A 14,227-nucleotide genomic window follows, 5' to 3' on the forward strand; every position below is an offset into this window, starting at 1 on the left:
CAGTGACATACCAGAATCTGGTTTGGCTTCCAAAACAGATGTCCCAGATGATGTTCACCAGTGTTTCAGGAACACCCTCCACGCAAAATTAGCCTTGGTTTTAGTTTTAAGGCAGGTCTTTCTTGAAGTTGCTCTTGGATTCTAGCTTCAGTTCAATAGTTTTAGAGAGTCATTGACCTCCTGTTGAACAATTAAACTGCAAAACTTTTATGTTTGCACGTAAAACTTGGCTATACCTGGCTGATGTCAGTGCTATAGTTACTCTGTGCTGTGTTGCAATCAACAGCTCTCTGCAGTCCACCCGGTCGTCCCTGTCCCTCCTTCATCCTGTTGCATGGATCAGCGTTTCTGTTCTAGTTCTGCCAAAAACTTAATTCTTACCCCAGACTCTCCTGCTAAAATGCACAGCTTCTGGTTATCACTCTCACTAATGATGATAACAAGGCAAAAAGCCACTGTGCTTTTCTTAGCCTAGAAAAATATGTGCTGGAAATGGGGGCAGTAGACTTTCAGAAGTTTATATGCTTTCTCATATGCGGTTCTCCCTCATAAGCGGCTGCAGGGATGACACATATATCTTCCAAACTTGATGGGAAAACTGGTTTTCCACCTATTTGTAGAGAAGAGACCACAACAGAAACTTACTCATTCCATTTCCATTCAGCTGATTTGTTTCTGTACTGGTATATTTCCAAATCCATAACAATGGCTTGACATATTCTTGGATGAGAATTTTGTTACCCCCACTGTCAAACCTAAGGAAAATCCTATTTCAGATCTTTTAATTTAATTTATTGAAAATGTCTCTGTCTTTATTCTTCAGCTCTTCTTACCAGTCAACGACTGCCAGTTTTCTGCCAATTGATTCTTAAAGTTGGAAACTTTCTGAACTATGTAAGTAAACTGATTTCTTTAATTGCTATATTTCTAAAGATATCAGAGAATACAAATACGAGACTTGGAAACTGAAGGAAAGCACTTTTTTCTGTATCTTCTAGGGGCATCACACTGGAGATGCTGGAGGTTTTAAAATCAGTGCCTTGCTCAGACTAACAGAAACAAAAGCAAACCAAAGCCCCATTACTCTGCTTCACCATATTTTGGAGGTACACCACTACTGTGAAATTATTCCCGCATGCATTATTCTCAAATATTCATCACCCAGAAACTAAGGGGCTTTGACTTCAAGTAGCACCCCACTGTAGGTGTCTGGAGGGTGAGCCTCTGTGCCTGAAATACGATGAAAACTTTTCCATTGCTCTTTGTGTAGATGGGATCAATCCATATTCAGAAATGTTTAGAGAGTTAACACTAGGTTTCCTTTCTCAAGTTTGCTTAAGACATCTGCTTGCTGTTTTCTTTCTCTTCTATTCTCCAACTGCTCTCCTGTGTTGACGTGTCTCCCAAACGCATCTGTCAAATGAAATTAGTTTTAGTGGTATGAAGACAACATCTCAGGTCAGCTTGCACACTGTGGCAGCACACAGGATGTAAGCCTGAGCAGTTAAGAGTCTTTTGCTTTCTTTTTAACTCCCTACGGGTGCCAAATGAGAAAAAGAATGAATGAGACTAAATTTACTCCTACGCTTGTAAGAATGAAAACTGAAGTGTTCATTTTTCAGTCCTGATGTTGTCCAGCTGTAAAACTTCCATACTCTTTGACTGACTGTGCAAGGTAACCATTTTTCACTTTGATTTTAGGAGGTTGAAAAAACCCACACAGATCTGCTGCAGCTTCCCAGAGATCTTGACTTTGTTTCCAAGGCAGCAGGGTAGGACATTATTGTTTGGTTTTGTCATGTATGAATTGCCAAGCTCTTTAAAGCCAACAAGGAGCTGAGTCATTTTATGGTGGTGCAATAAGGTCACAGGACTTCTCTGCTGTGGGGGAGAGAGGTTCCCTTCTAACACCAAACAATATTGAGATTTACAAATCAACCTCATTAAGACTTTTTATGTGGAGTTCAGTGTGATTTTTTTTCTTTCGGATGGTCCAGTAGTACCTTAAAAGTAAAACTGTGTAAGTAGTGAACTCCCTCATCTTTAAGGACCAGATTCTTCTTCCACATACTGCAACAGAAACATATCTTCACTGAAACTTCTCAGCCATATTCATGTGCAAGCCCATCAGGAGGTACATGCGCAGAGCTGGTGTAAGGAGGGAATGACTGGGGTGATTATCCAAAATAGGGGACCTCAGGAGTCCCTGAGTTGAGTATCGGTACAACCTTCTGATATATGTGGGTAGAAAGAAAAAAATCTGTTTCTGCAGATTTTCTCCCATATGCCTGAAAGCCTCATGAGTCTAACGCCAGCTCTTTCGGTTTAGCTCAGAATAATCACATGGAGATAGGTTCAATTACACTAATCGGAATCCACATTTATAGCACCAGGATTAACATTTTTTAAATTCTGTTATGAATTCATACCTTTCCTCGTAACTAGAAGCAGGGATAACTTTTAAATCTGGACATGGGTTGACATTTGTTAAGTACCTGCTAAATAATTTTTTTAAAAGTATTTTTATTCTAACGCAACAGAAAATGTTAGGGCTTTTGCGAGTTACCTGTGCAGAATTTAAGCTGGATGTTGTTTTGAAACATTAATTTATTTTTGGGTTGTGTCATAATAGAAATGCTTCTGTTACTTGAAACTAAATCTTGCTGGTCAATGATATAAATGTGCTCTTTTTTTATAAAGTAATTGCCCTCTAGTTTAGTCAAACTCTCAGACTTACAAAACTGATTTGCTAATCAGCCTGTGGAGAACTGTTGACAATGCAAATCCTGCAAGGGACTCTTCTAATGCTGCTCACATCTGGATGCACCATGAAACACCCCATCAGGTTTTGCTGATATGGTATTTTTTGTCTGGCACAAAGAGTAGGTCAGAACCATGGAAGATGTTGGTTCGGCAGTGTCGCATGTTTGGGTCTCCACATGAGCGAAATGAACTCTGAGAAGACATACAAAATATAAATCTATAAATAGATTAGGAAGAAAAGGCAAGGAGGGAAAAGAACCAGCTAAGTAAGGACGGTATTGGCACAAGGAAGATGAGCCGTGTTGCCTATGCATAAAAATAGGCTGGAAATTTTGGAGAAGTGTTTTGAATACTAGAACATTGAGGTTCTTCCACAGTCTGTCCAGGGAGGTAGTGAGGGCAAAAGCACAGCTGCTTTCTAGGATGAGGGTTTGAGCACATAGAACAGGATTTACATAGAGGAGAACTACCTGCAAAAGCAGTGTCCAGGTTGGATGATTAATTCTACATTCATTTGCAGAGATGATACTGTTTATAATGATCTTTTAACTTAATGAAAACAAAAGTCTCACCCCTTCAATGTACTGTCCTTGTTGTGGACCTTTCAGAATCCACTTTGACGTTATGCGGGCCGAGGCAGGTGCCAATTTGAAGAAACTGTTGGAAATAGAGAAGCGTTTATTTTTGTCGACAGACGATTTAAAAACACAGCATGGAAAATCTGTTCAAGTAGGTAATGTGGGTGTGACACACTTCCCATCCTTCTTCCTAAACACTTTAAATCTCTTCTCAAAGACACTGTAATTCAGGTTGCCAATGAGCTCTATGGGAAAGGGGTCATAACTATGTTCCCCCTGCACCATGGCAGAAGGAGCATCCCAGATTTTCCTCCACTTCTGTACTCTGCTATCGTGATAAGGAAACAGCTGAGGACCAGTCAGCTGCATGTGGGCAAAAGAAAGGAAGGTCCTAAAAATGAAAAGTAGGATGCAACTATAAAAACATACAGTGCAGTACAGATACGTGTTTTGTCTCGCTGTTCTTTGGGGGGAAAAAAGCGAACAGATTTGCAAGATGCCCTTTTTTTCTTGCACATATTTCCAAGCTGCCTAGCTTTTCATGTTCTTAAAATAGGGTCACTTAACTAAAGCTAAAAGGCAGAATCCTGGTGCTGTATCTCCCTTGATCAGTCATCCCAGGTTGTGCCACTTTTCCACGTCACTGTATGATGAAAGGGGCAACGTAACAATGAGCTGCTTTGGGCTAAATGAAACCAGGGGAAATGCAGATGTTCAGTTAAGAAGAAAATATCACACACTGTGAACCAATCTTAATTGTCACCTTTTTAAAGACTGACTGTTCTGTGTTAACTGGCTTGAGTCTTCTGGGCAGCTCAGGATATGCTACTTCTTAATACGCATGAATTGTGTTGCAAACTGTGTCTCAGGGCAGTCTCGAGGCTTCGAAGGACCTGCATAAGGAGTTTGCCACCATTGAAAAGAAGAAGGAAAAACTTGCTGATTATCTTTGTGAAGACCGAAAAAAATTGTCTTTGGAAGATTTATTTAGCACAATGAAAACCTTCAGAGAAGTCTTCCTCAAGGCCTTACAGGTGGTTTGCATTTGTGACTGTTTAGAAATAGAATGAGAACTTTTATTATTTTTTTTTTTAAAGCAAGCAAGAATTTCTTTTTCTTCTACTCCAAGTTGGGCTACCTAAACCCTGGCTGGAGAAGTAAATGAAAGTAACTGTTTACTTGCTTGCAACCTGCAACAAGAAAAGAGCATGTGGGTAAATATAAAATGTGTTTTGGTTGTTGAGGGGTTTTTTTGCTATGGAGAACTAAGAACCCTCCAAGATGTAGTTCCTACTGTAAAATTATTAATCTGGCCTCAATGCAACAGGAGCTTAGTGGCGTGTGAAAGAATGAGCAACCTGACATGCTTTATAGGCTTTGCCAACAGGCAAAAGGTAATTTTTCCAATAGGCAAAGCCTAATTGGAAGATAAGTTTACATGTAGGTATTTTATTCTACTAGTTAGTTCAAAACAGTATGTTTTGCATCCCCTACAAAACTGCCAATCTCCCAAGAGATTATATTTGGCACTTTATTAATTTATAAGCCTTTACTTCTTGCACTAAGGAGTAATAAAAGAGCAACTTCACCATAAAAAGCTGTGTCGACCACCTTCCAATTAGTAAGCCTCCAGTAAACCTCGATTTTGCATCCCCTACTACATACTTCACACCTGCACTAATGTACTACTTCTAAGGTTTTCTTAATGCCAGGTGAGAGTGGCTTCACATTTATATATTTCAACAGCAATGATTGCTGTTGAATCACCCACTCCTGTGCTGGCTCCAGGAGAGTCCCAAACTGGATCTGTCTCCTGTGGAGGAATCATCCACATTACAAGAAGGATTGCAAGGATACAGACAACTATGCTGGGCGATGTCAAGGCGAGAGAGGCTGAAGGAGTGCTTTAGGGCAGATCCTAGTTTCAGATGAAAACAAAGGAGCTTCTGAGGAAGGGTTGGAAGATGAAAGATGAAAAATATATTCTGTACTGTTCCCATTACCTGCTTTTTCTGTGAGGTGCTGGGCTTCAATTTTGCAAGCCCTACAGCTCTAAAATGAGACAATCTGGAAAATAAACCCTACAAACCACAGATCCTTTGGCAATACACCTCATCCTTAGAGTTCCTAAAACTCCAGGCAGGAAGGAAAGAATTAAGAGAGTCAAGAACATAATGGCTCAGCATCTGTGGAGAGCTGTACTAGAAAATTGCTGTGAAGGGCAAATCCAGCAATTGCAGTTCTTAAGAAATGGTCCCAATAAAGGTTATGTAGTGTCCTAGTACAGCTGCAGAAGATTTAAAGCACTTTTTTGGCTGCTGCTTGTTCACAGCCAGACTGGAGCAACTAGGAAAAAAAGCTTCTTTTTATCTACCCAACATGTAAACTCCCTTTCATCTTATTTTTGATTCCATTTCTCAGCAGCACCTGACCTCAAAGGTAGCGCAGCTGTTAGCCACATTGTATGCATCTCTGTTACCTCCACTGCAGACCTGTCATGGAATCTCCTCTCCCTTCTTGCCTTGCTTTCTTCCTATCACTGTGGTAAAGATACTGTCTGTGCTTGAAACAGCAACATGCTGAAAATTTGCAGGTTTTAATTTTTAAAGCATCTTTTTGATCTGTGATTTTGAGTTTTACACTAGAATCAGCCACATGCATCATCTCTTTCCAGTGCCATCTGATGTAAGCTTTAAGGCTAAGGTGTAACTTTTGAGATGAGTCTTCTGTGTAAAGCAGGTCTCTAAGCACTACCACAATTGTTAGTGCTATCTTTCCATTCTCACATCTAATAAGAAGGGAAATAATTTTGATAGTGATCCTTCACAGCTCCTAAGCTTACCTAGAGAGATTTTGGGTTTGTTACTTTGTTTAAACAAAATCCTTCTCCATTCCCTGAGGGTTCTTTTTGGTCTCTTAACCTTCAGGTAACAAAACCTGAGCTACACAAATTAAATTTCTATAATAAGAATCTGGCCTCTTCCTCTCCATCTACTTGAAGAGGTGAAAATAAAAAGCTTTTCCAACACCCAAATGATCCCCAAAACTGACACAGTGAAAAGGAGCTGGTTCGTCACCCAGGGCTGATGACTGTTTCACCAATTCTCAAAAAATAAAAGGAGCAGATGGCAAGAGGAAGGAGACCAGGAGAAAATAGCTTCCCAGCTCAAAGATTTAAAAAAACCCCCAAAACCCCCCAAAAAAACCAAACAGAATTGGATATACACTGAGAATTGAGTTGTAAAATTGTGTGGAAAAGAAACACTGTGTGATTATAGGGGATTGGGAGAAACATTTGATTTCCCATAGCACTTGCAGCTGTTCAAAGAGGGGAGCTCCCAACAAAGAGGCTGTCTAATCTCAGGAAAAGGAGAAAAAATGTTAAACAAAATCTGCTCTAGGAAGTACTCGGCTGATGACAGAGGTTATACAGACGGCTCTGTGCAGGGATAGTTCCTCTGAGTGCTCCCCTAGGATAACCGTGCTGGAGCAGCTGCTCCTCAGTAGGGCGCACGTGGTGTTGGAACAGGATATGCTTTAGATGGTGTGGGGATAAACAGTTGTCATGGAGCATCTTTTAATTCAAAGATCAAGCAAGTATCTAACGTCCCACAAAGTCCAAATCCAAAGTGACACCCCTCTTCCATTTAATCTCATCCATACAGCTGTCTTCAGTAATCCAGGAGATGGAGAAGGGACTGTGAACATTCATTCCTCTGCCTTGCTACCACTTCACCTTGGTGGGCTTTCTTGTGTTGAAGAAACTCTGTTAACAGCGTGTTTGTGTCAAATTGTTATGTATGTTTTCTTTTTAATTTCTCTGAACAATTCAGGCTTGCTCAATCCATAAATTTATTCCTAATGTGGTTTGGTTTGTTCTCAGTAGCACATGTGCTGCTCAAGTAGCAGGACAACGCATCCCTGAATTCACCTCCTTTATTTCTTGTGGCGCGTTACATAGAGACATTCTCCCAGGGCCTGCAGATCTGCAAGTCTCTCAACAGCTGTAATATCTCAAAGACATAATGCTAAGACACAGCAGGAATTTCTCAGGCAAGCACGCAGGAGGCATACGGTGATGAAAGGCTTTTAGCCTCCCCATAAGACTTCACCACCTCTACTCATTCTTTCAGAAGCACCCTTTATTCAGGGCAAATACATCCTTTTCTTTCTTTGCAAAGAGCACACCATTTTTCTCTCCTGTTTTAGGTATCCAGTGAAGGTCCCCATAACCTTGAGCCTATAATGCTCCTATATTTCCAAGAGACTAACTCTATTAATGTTCACAAGTTTTCTTTATTTGTCTGGAAATTTCTTTGGACCAAAGGCTCATAGGCTTTTACTTTCTATAAAGGCTCTAAGAAACTCGTGCATGTGTCCTGGGACTTCTTCAGCCCATCTTATGGAAATAGTGGCAGACAATCCATAGCAATCTACCAAATCTATCATTATAATGGGGAAACATCTTTTCTGCTGCTAAACTGTCTACAAAGGAGACCAGACATGTCTCACCAAATCATCAACATCTTCCTGGACATTATTAAAATTTGTAATATGACACAGCAGCTCCCTCCTCTTAACATCACAAATCTCTATGACAGCAGGCCCGGTAACAACTGATCTGCTTAACGTAGATTAGCTACTGAATTGTTGCAATCAAAAGGAGACGAGCTTCCAGGTGGTGATGGCAATGTTCTGATGATGACTGCGGCTCTGGAACAAGGGCTGCATAAGCTTTTAAGAAATGTCTTTTGTCATCTTGATGTTCTGCTACAGTTATCCCTGTTGTTCAGAGCTACCCTCTCCTACAATTTTGCTACTTATCAAACCCCAGAAATACTCTTCCCCTGAGTAAAGGTCTTCCCTTCCTAGAAGTAATCGTTCAATTTCTTTCTCTTCCTCCGTTAATCCTATCACCGCTGGACCAGCAGCTCTGTGGAAACCAGAGTCCTGCCTGTCTGCGTAAATCCCAACAGGATTTATGGCATCCTGGCAGTTGTGTGACCGGTACCAAGAGACATCCAGCTTGGACCCTGCCGCTGAACTCTGGTGCGGAAATACAGCTGGCAAATGTAACAGGTGCCTGAAGAGAAACTGGGAATTGCTGTTTAACACAGTTGAAGAGTTCCTGAGATTTCTGGTAGAAATCCCTGAATACAAATAATATAAAATCAAGGTTGCTATGGGATAAATCTCTAGAGCACTAATTAAGTTAAACTCATGTTCTGTTTTGTGGACAAAGGACTAATTAAGAAGAATGCATTTCAGTCCATAGTCGAACATTGCAGTTAAAGCTAATAAAAGAGTTTGCTGGTAACACCATCATGTGGAGGAGGCAGAAGAGATTGCCCAGGAAGCTCTGTTCTGCTATTCACCCTCAAACCCCACAGCTGAGAGTTTTAAGTGTGCATAGGGCATATTCAGTTCATTGCAAAGTAAGTTTCTTAACCAGCTTTTCCTTCGGTAACTCTTACTTATTTTTTTATTTGTCATTCTCTCTGAATGCAGGAAAATCGAGAAAGGAAGGAGCAAGCTGCAAAGTCTGAGAAAAGGAAGAATCAGCTGAGAGAGGAAGATGCAAAGAGGCTAAAGGGAGAGTATGGAAAGAGCAGTACACGTAACAAAAATTAATTCTGGTTTTATTAGCCAATCTTTTGTGAACTAGGAGGAAAATACCTGTTTAGTTGTAGCTGATCTAACACAATGAGAGTGATTTAGCCATGGATGATGTAGTTGTCAAGCAGATAGTATTGTAAGACATCAATTTTCAAGTGCATGTGAATGCTTGGAAGAAATCACAATAGCGATGTTAGAAAAAATATCACTCTCGATGAGCAAGTTACTACCATTTTCCTTAGAGGTGGATGATATCCTGCTATTGCTCTGAATAGTTGTTGGAAGACTTTCAGGGGTACAGGAAGTTGCACATACTTGAACTTCAAGCTGTGCTGCGTCACTGAGGTAGGCAAGTTGTGTCAGGTGTTACTGTTACCACAACATTTGCTTTTTTCTGATTAGAGGCCTGATTCCTTAGAGCGGTTACATGTGTGCTGAAAGGAGCATCTGCTTTGCTGAAGAATGCCTGACTGACGTAAACGCGGAATAGCATTTGCTGTGCTGGGCGTGAAGCATTTCTAGTGCTAACGCTGGCATGCGTATATTTTAAAATTTTATTTTGGCAACTATTTTCTTGAAGATTTCTGCCAATAACATTTGGTTATGAGTCTTGATTCTTTAGAGAACCACTGCAAAAATGGCATCAGTAAATCATGGAGTTCATGTAAATATTACACTAGAGGCAGACCCCTTGGAAGACTTGTGGTTTTCCTTGTATCTGGTGTCTAACCAAATGGCCTTCTTTTACCTTCTCTTTCACAGTTACTCATCTTTAGAAATAAATTTTAAAAATACATAAAATTCATTGAAAACTGATGAAAACAAAGTTTTCAATATTGTCTTGACAAGCTGTACTGCGAATATGTTTTACGTACTTTGCAATCATAACATGCTTAATGTAAAGCTGCAGATTAAAACAATAAACCTTTTTGCTGTAAATACAGAAAAGTAACTTCGTGTATGATAAAACTATAAAGTGACATTCAGCAGCTGTAAGAATTAAAGGTGTGCTTCAACCCTGTGAAGAGAAGGAGCACCAGACCAGAAGAACCTTCTGCACTTCAAACATGCAGTTATTTTTGGTCCTTTGTGAGAAGGAGGATTTAATTCTTGGGGTATAAACTTAAACATGAGAGAACATTTACACTCTGAATTATTTTTCAGTACTTATTTTAGAAAACTGCGTGCAGCACTGGTGACAATAAGAATCAGGTATTTTTTTAATCTATTTTAATCTCCATCAGGATATGGTGACACAAATTATAGAGGGTAGCAGATTGGGCATGGGAGGATGTTGGAGCTCATCTTAACATTCTTCAGCCTATGTAAAACTATTTTTCTTTTTTTATCATATAATTAGCACGTTAAGTAATTATGTTCTGTATTTATTTTCTGAAGGAGGGAATGAAAAGACAGTAAATCTGGTGAAACCCTATTAGCATGTGCTTAGAGGATTATCAAGGCCTGGTTCCACAAAGAATTAAGTACACCTTTAACTTTGCAGGTATCTCCCTTGAAGGCAGCGATACACAACACCACGGGGTAATCCTGTGCATAAATCTTTAAGGCCCCAATCCTACAGTCTTTGAATCTCTGCCCTTAACTCCAGTCACATGCCCTGTCCGTGTCAATACCTGGTTTATCCAGTCGTCTGAGGATCGTTTCTCTGCAGTTGACAGATCTGCCACGGACAACACGCAGCAGCAGTCTCTTTGAGCAGGCAATAATCTCGCTCTCTCGAGGTCAAACAGAAGAGGTGAAGGTTCCCGGCACGGATGTATTATTAACAGATTACAAGGGACGGCTTGCAGCTACTGAAAAAAAACGAGTCAGAAGTTGTTACCAAAATTCAAATGTACGGCACAAGCAAAAGAAGAGAGCAATATCCTACTTGATTCTATGTATTAAAAACAGGTTTTCTGTGAATAAAATTTAAGATATGATTTCCTAAAAAAGTTTGGTGACAGGCTTCTGCTGATTCCAAAGACTCAAACATCTAGGGTTTTTTTTAACTCCTCTGAACATGTTTACATATGTATTTACATTAAGATTTTTCTTCCATGCTTGATAACGGATTAAGCAACTATCCTACTTTATTGTCTTCACCTTCTCTTGCAGCAGCTTCCATTACTGAGCATTTCAATTCTTCAGGAGGATTGTATCAGATACTTGTAAAGACCAACTTTTCAAGAGAAGTAACATAACATATATATATATATGTTAGTTCAAGAGAAGTAACATATAGATGTTTCTTTAGCTAACCAAGTAGAAAAATGAGCTGCTTCTAACACAAATTTGCGGACACAGCTAATGACCAGAGTGAGCAACAGAACAAAAACCACTTAAGAACAAAAATTGAAAATGTGCAGTTAAATATCCGGTGAGAATTTATGTATGTAGCCCCAATACTGTAACTGCAGCAGAAAATGAAGAGCAAGTACATTTTGATGAACAGTACAGGAGTTGCACAGCATAACTACCATTGTTACATATAAAAACCAACTGCAAAAGCAGACCCCCAGTGCAATTTCTTACGTTGATATATTCAGCATCAAATGCAAGAGCTTTTCTCTGCCAAAATTCTTATTGTCTATACTTACACAAGACTTACTCAAGCGGCTCTAAGTAACAAACTGATATATGATAAAATGTCATCAGCATAAATTGGTCTCAGAGTAGTAAAAGCATCAAGTCTCCAAGAACTGGGGAAATAAGTAAATGTTCTGCTGCTAAAAGCTCAGTGCTTACTGGGTTACTGTTGTATTGCTTGGATTTGCTTTCTTAAACCATGTAATAATGGTTTAAAAACTGGGTATTAAGGGCAAGTCCAACTTTCAATGCAGAGTTTACTTACAACTACATTGTACTCTAGTATGTATTTGTAATCCAGGATGTATTTCACTTTCGTGAAATTTCAGTAAACAGTTCATTTCAGTAAACAGAGCTAAACAAATGTACCTGAATCTGTGAGGCTTATTAGTTGTGGGTTTAAATCACATACTAGCAAATAAGATCTCAAGCAATTGCTTTTCCTGTGCTGATTATAAATACTGTCATGGTATTTTTATTTAAGCGCAACAGTAAGGATAGACTATCTGGCTATTAATCCCCTAAATAAGATGGTGAATAAATGAGAAAAAGCTTCTTAATTGCATCTGGCAATATCAAACTGTTAAGCAGTTAAATTAATTCCACATGAATTCTAGAAAACGGCAAAGATTTTTATTTTTTTTTAAAAAGCCTGACCATGTGCCCCAGAGTTCAATGAGTTTGCCACAGTTCTTTTACTGGGAGCCCAGCAGACTTCAGGCCATGCTCTCATAGGCATAAAGGAGCATAACCATATTGCAATTCTCCTTTAATCTCTTTCTGAAAATATAAATTGCCCTGCCGAATCTCTATCTCATTATATTGGCTGGAGAGGTGATTCAAATTGAGCTCATTTCATTAAAATGTGTTTTTAAATCTTTCCACAGGCTTCATGCAATCGTATTTCGGTGCATATTAATTACTCAAACAGCTGAAATAATGTGAAGAAGCCTATGGTTTTGTTATCAGCTTGATTACTTGTTGGGCAGAGAAAGATGCTACATAAATCAGCTATTAGAGAGCCCACCCTGGGATGCCAGAGACTAAAGTTCTTGTTTACATCTCCAGTTGGGGGAAAAACACAGATTTGAACCAGTCAGTGCCTGTCAGAGCACAGCTGAGATGCTCAACATCTCAGCCAGTCTGCGGTGATCAACCAGATAAAATTTGGGGGGGCATTTGCTCTGGTTTATACACTCACTGCTCATGAGGGAGGGACCTGGTAGCAAAGCAGAATAGGGGATGTGAGACGCCTCTCATAGCTTGACACATGCTGAACAGTGGGATAAAAATTGCCTGTGCCCACCCACAGCCACGCAGGTGATCACAGAACTGGGTGGCAGCTGAGCAGCTTTTTAAGTGTTAAGCTTAAGTATTCGAGCTGGGCAGCTAAACAGATGGTTATGTACTTTTTGAGGGTTTGGGCCAAAGTCTTCAGAAAAGACTTACAGCACTGGGACTTACACAGTTAGTAAAGCTGGTGTAAGTAACTCAAAGCTGTTAATGCTGAATCATTTTTGCCTTATCTCTTCTCAAAGAAGTGCCCAAGGACACAGGAATCCTACAGCCCGGAGAAGCTGCTGCTGTGCTAAGATGGTGCTAAAATGCTGCTGTGCTAAAATGCCATCCTCAGGAGTAGTGTTGGAGCAAAGCTAGTTCTTATTCACAACTTCCGTTTCAAGCTTCATAAAGCTTTATATGCCTTCAAGTTTGTCCGCGTTTATCAGATCAGTTGGTTTAGCCTAATAAAAGATGCAAACTCTTTTCATTTCAACCTATCCACCACAGAGAAAACACAATACCACTCTGTTTTAATTTCCAGCAGCCTTTTACATATTTGGAGGCTGTTATCATGTCCTCTGGTTGTCTTCTTCCTAGACTAAACAACCCCAGCCCTTTCAGTTTTTCATTCTGGGGCTTTCCTCAATTTTTCATCCTAAAGTTTTCCAAATCTATGGTCATGCACTTGTGGCACTCCTAGATTTTCTTCAACTGGATCTCATCTTCCTCCAGGTGGGCGGTTCAGCAGGGCTGGGGAGAGTAAAAGGACACCTTCCTGCATTTTACAGGTTGTTCTTCTGTCTCAGCATGATGTTTGACTTCCTTTGCAACCATGGAACATTTTGACTCCTATTCAGAGAAACATCCTGGTCTCCAGTATGATTCTTGTTGCTTCCAGCTTCATGCCATTCAGTAGGTGGACCCTCTATTGCACACTCCAAGTCCTTCTTGGAAACAGAAAAAATTTCAAACCACAAACAGAGCCTTTACAATTTGATGTGGCTTTGCCCAAATAAATCATTCATTACTACTCTCAGAGTATAGTTCTTCACGTGCTTTTGCACCAATTTACTATTTTTATCAGGGCTGTGAACAAACAAGTGTTTGGTAAAAATGTAGTTCTGAAAAGAAACAGTATAGTTTCGGTTAATTTATTCTGTGGTAAATCTCAAGTGCACTGCTTTAATCATGTGGACATATTTTGCTCCTATCAGTTGCCCTAAAGTAAAAAGCACTGTGTTTTTTTAATCTGAGAAGGCAAATGCTTGAAAATTTTTCTGTGAAATTGCAACAGTCAGGCATTGTCAGGTGAATTGGTTTTAATGGAAGAGCTCAGAGGAACAGGGAGCTCCTCTGAAATACTGATTATTGAGCTAATGGTTCACTCCCTTCTTGGACAG

The sequence above is a fragment of the Grus americana genome, chromosome 5, assembly GCF_028858705.1.
Source record: "Grus americana isolate bGruAme1 chromosome 5, bGruAme1.mat, whole genome shotgun sequence".
Taxonomy (NCBI): domain Eukaryota; kingdom Metazoa; phylum Chordata; class Aves; order Gruiformes; family Gruidae; genus Grus; species Grus americana.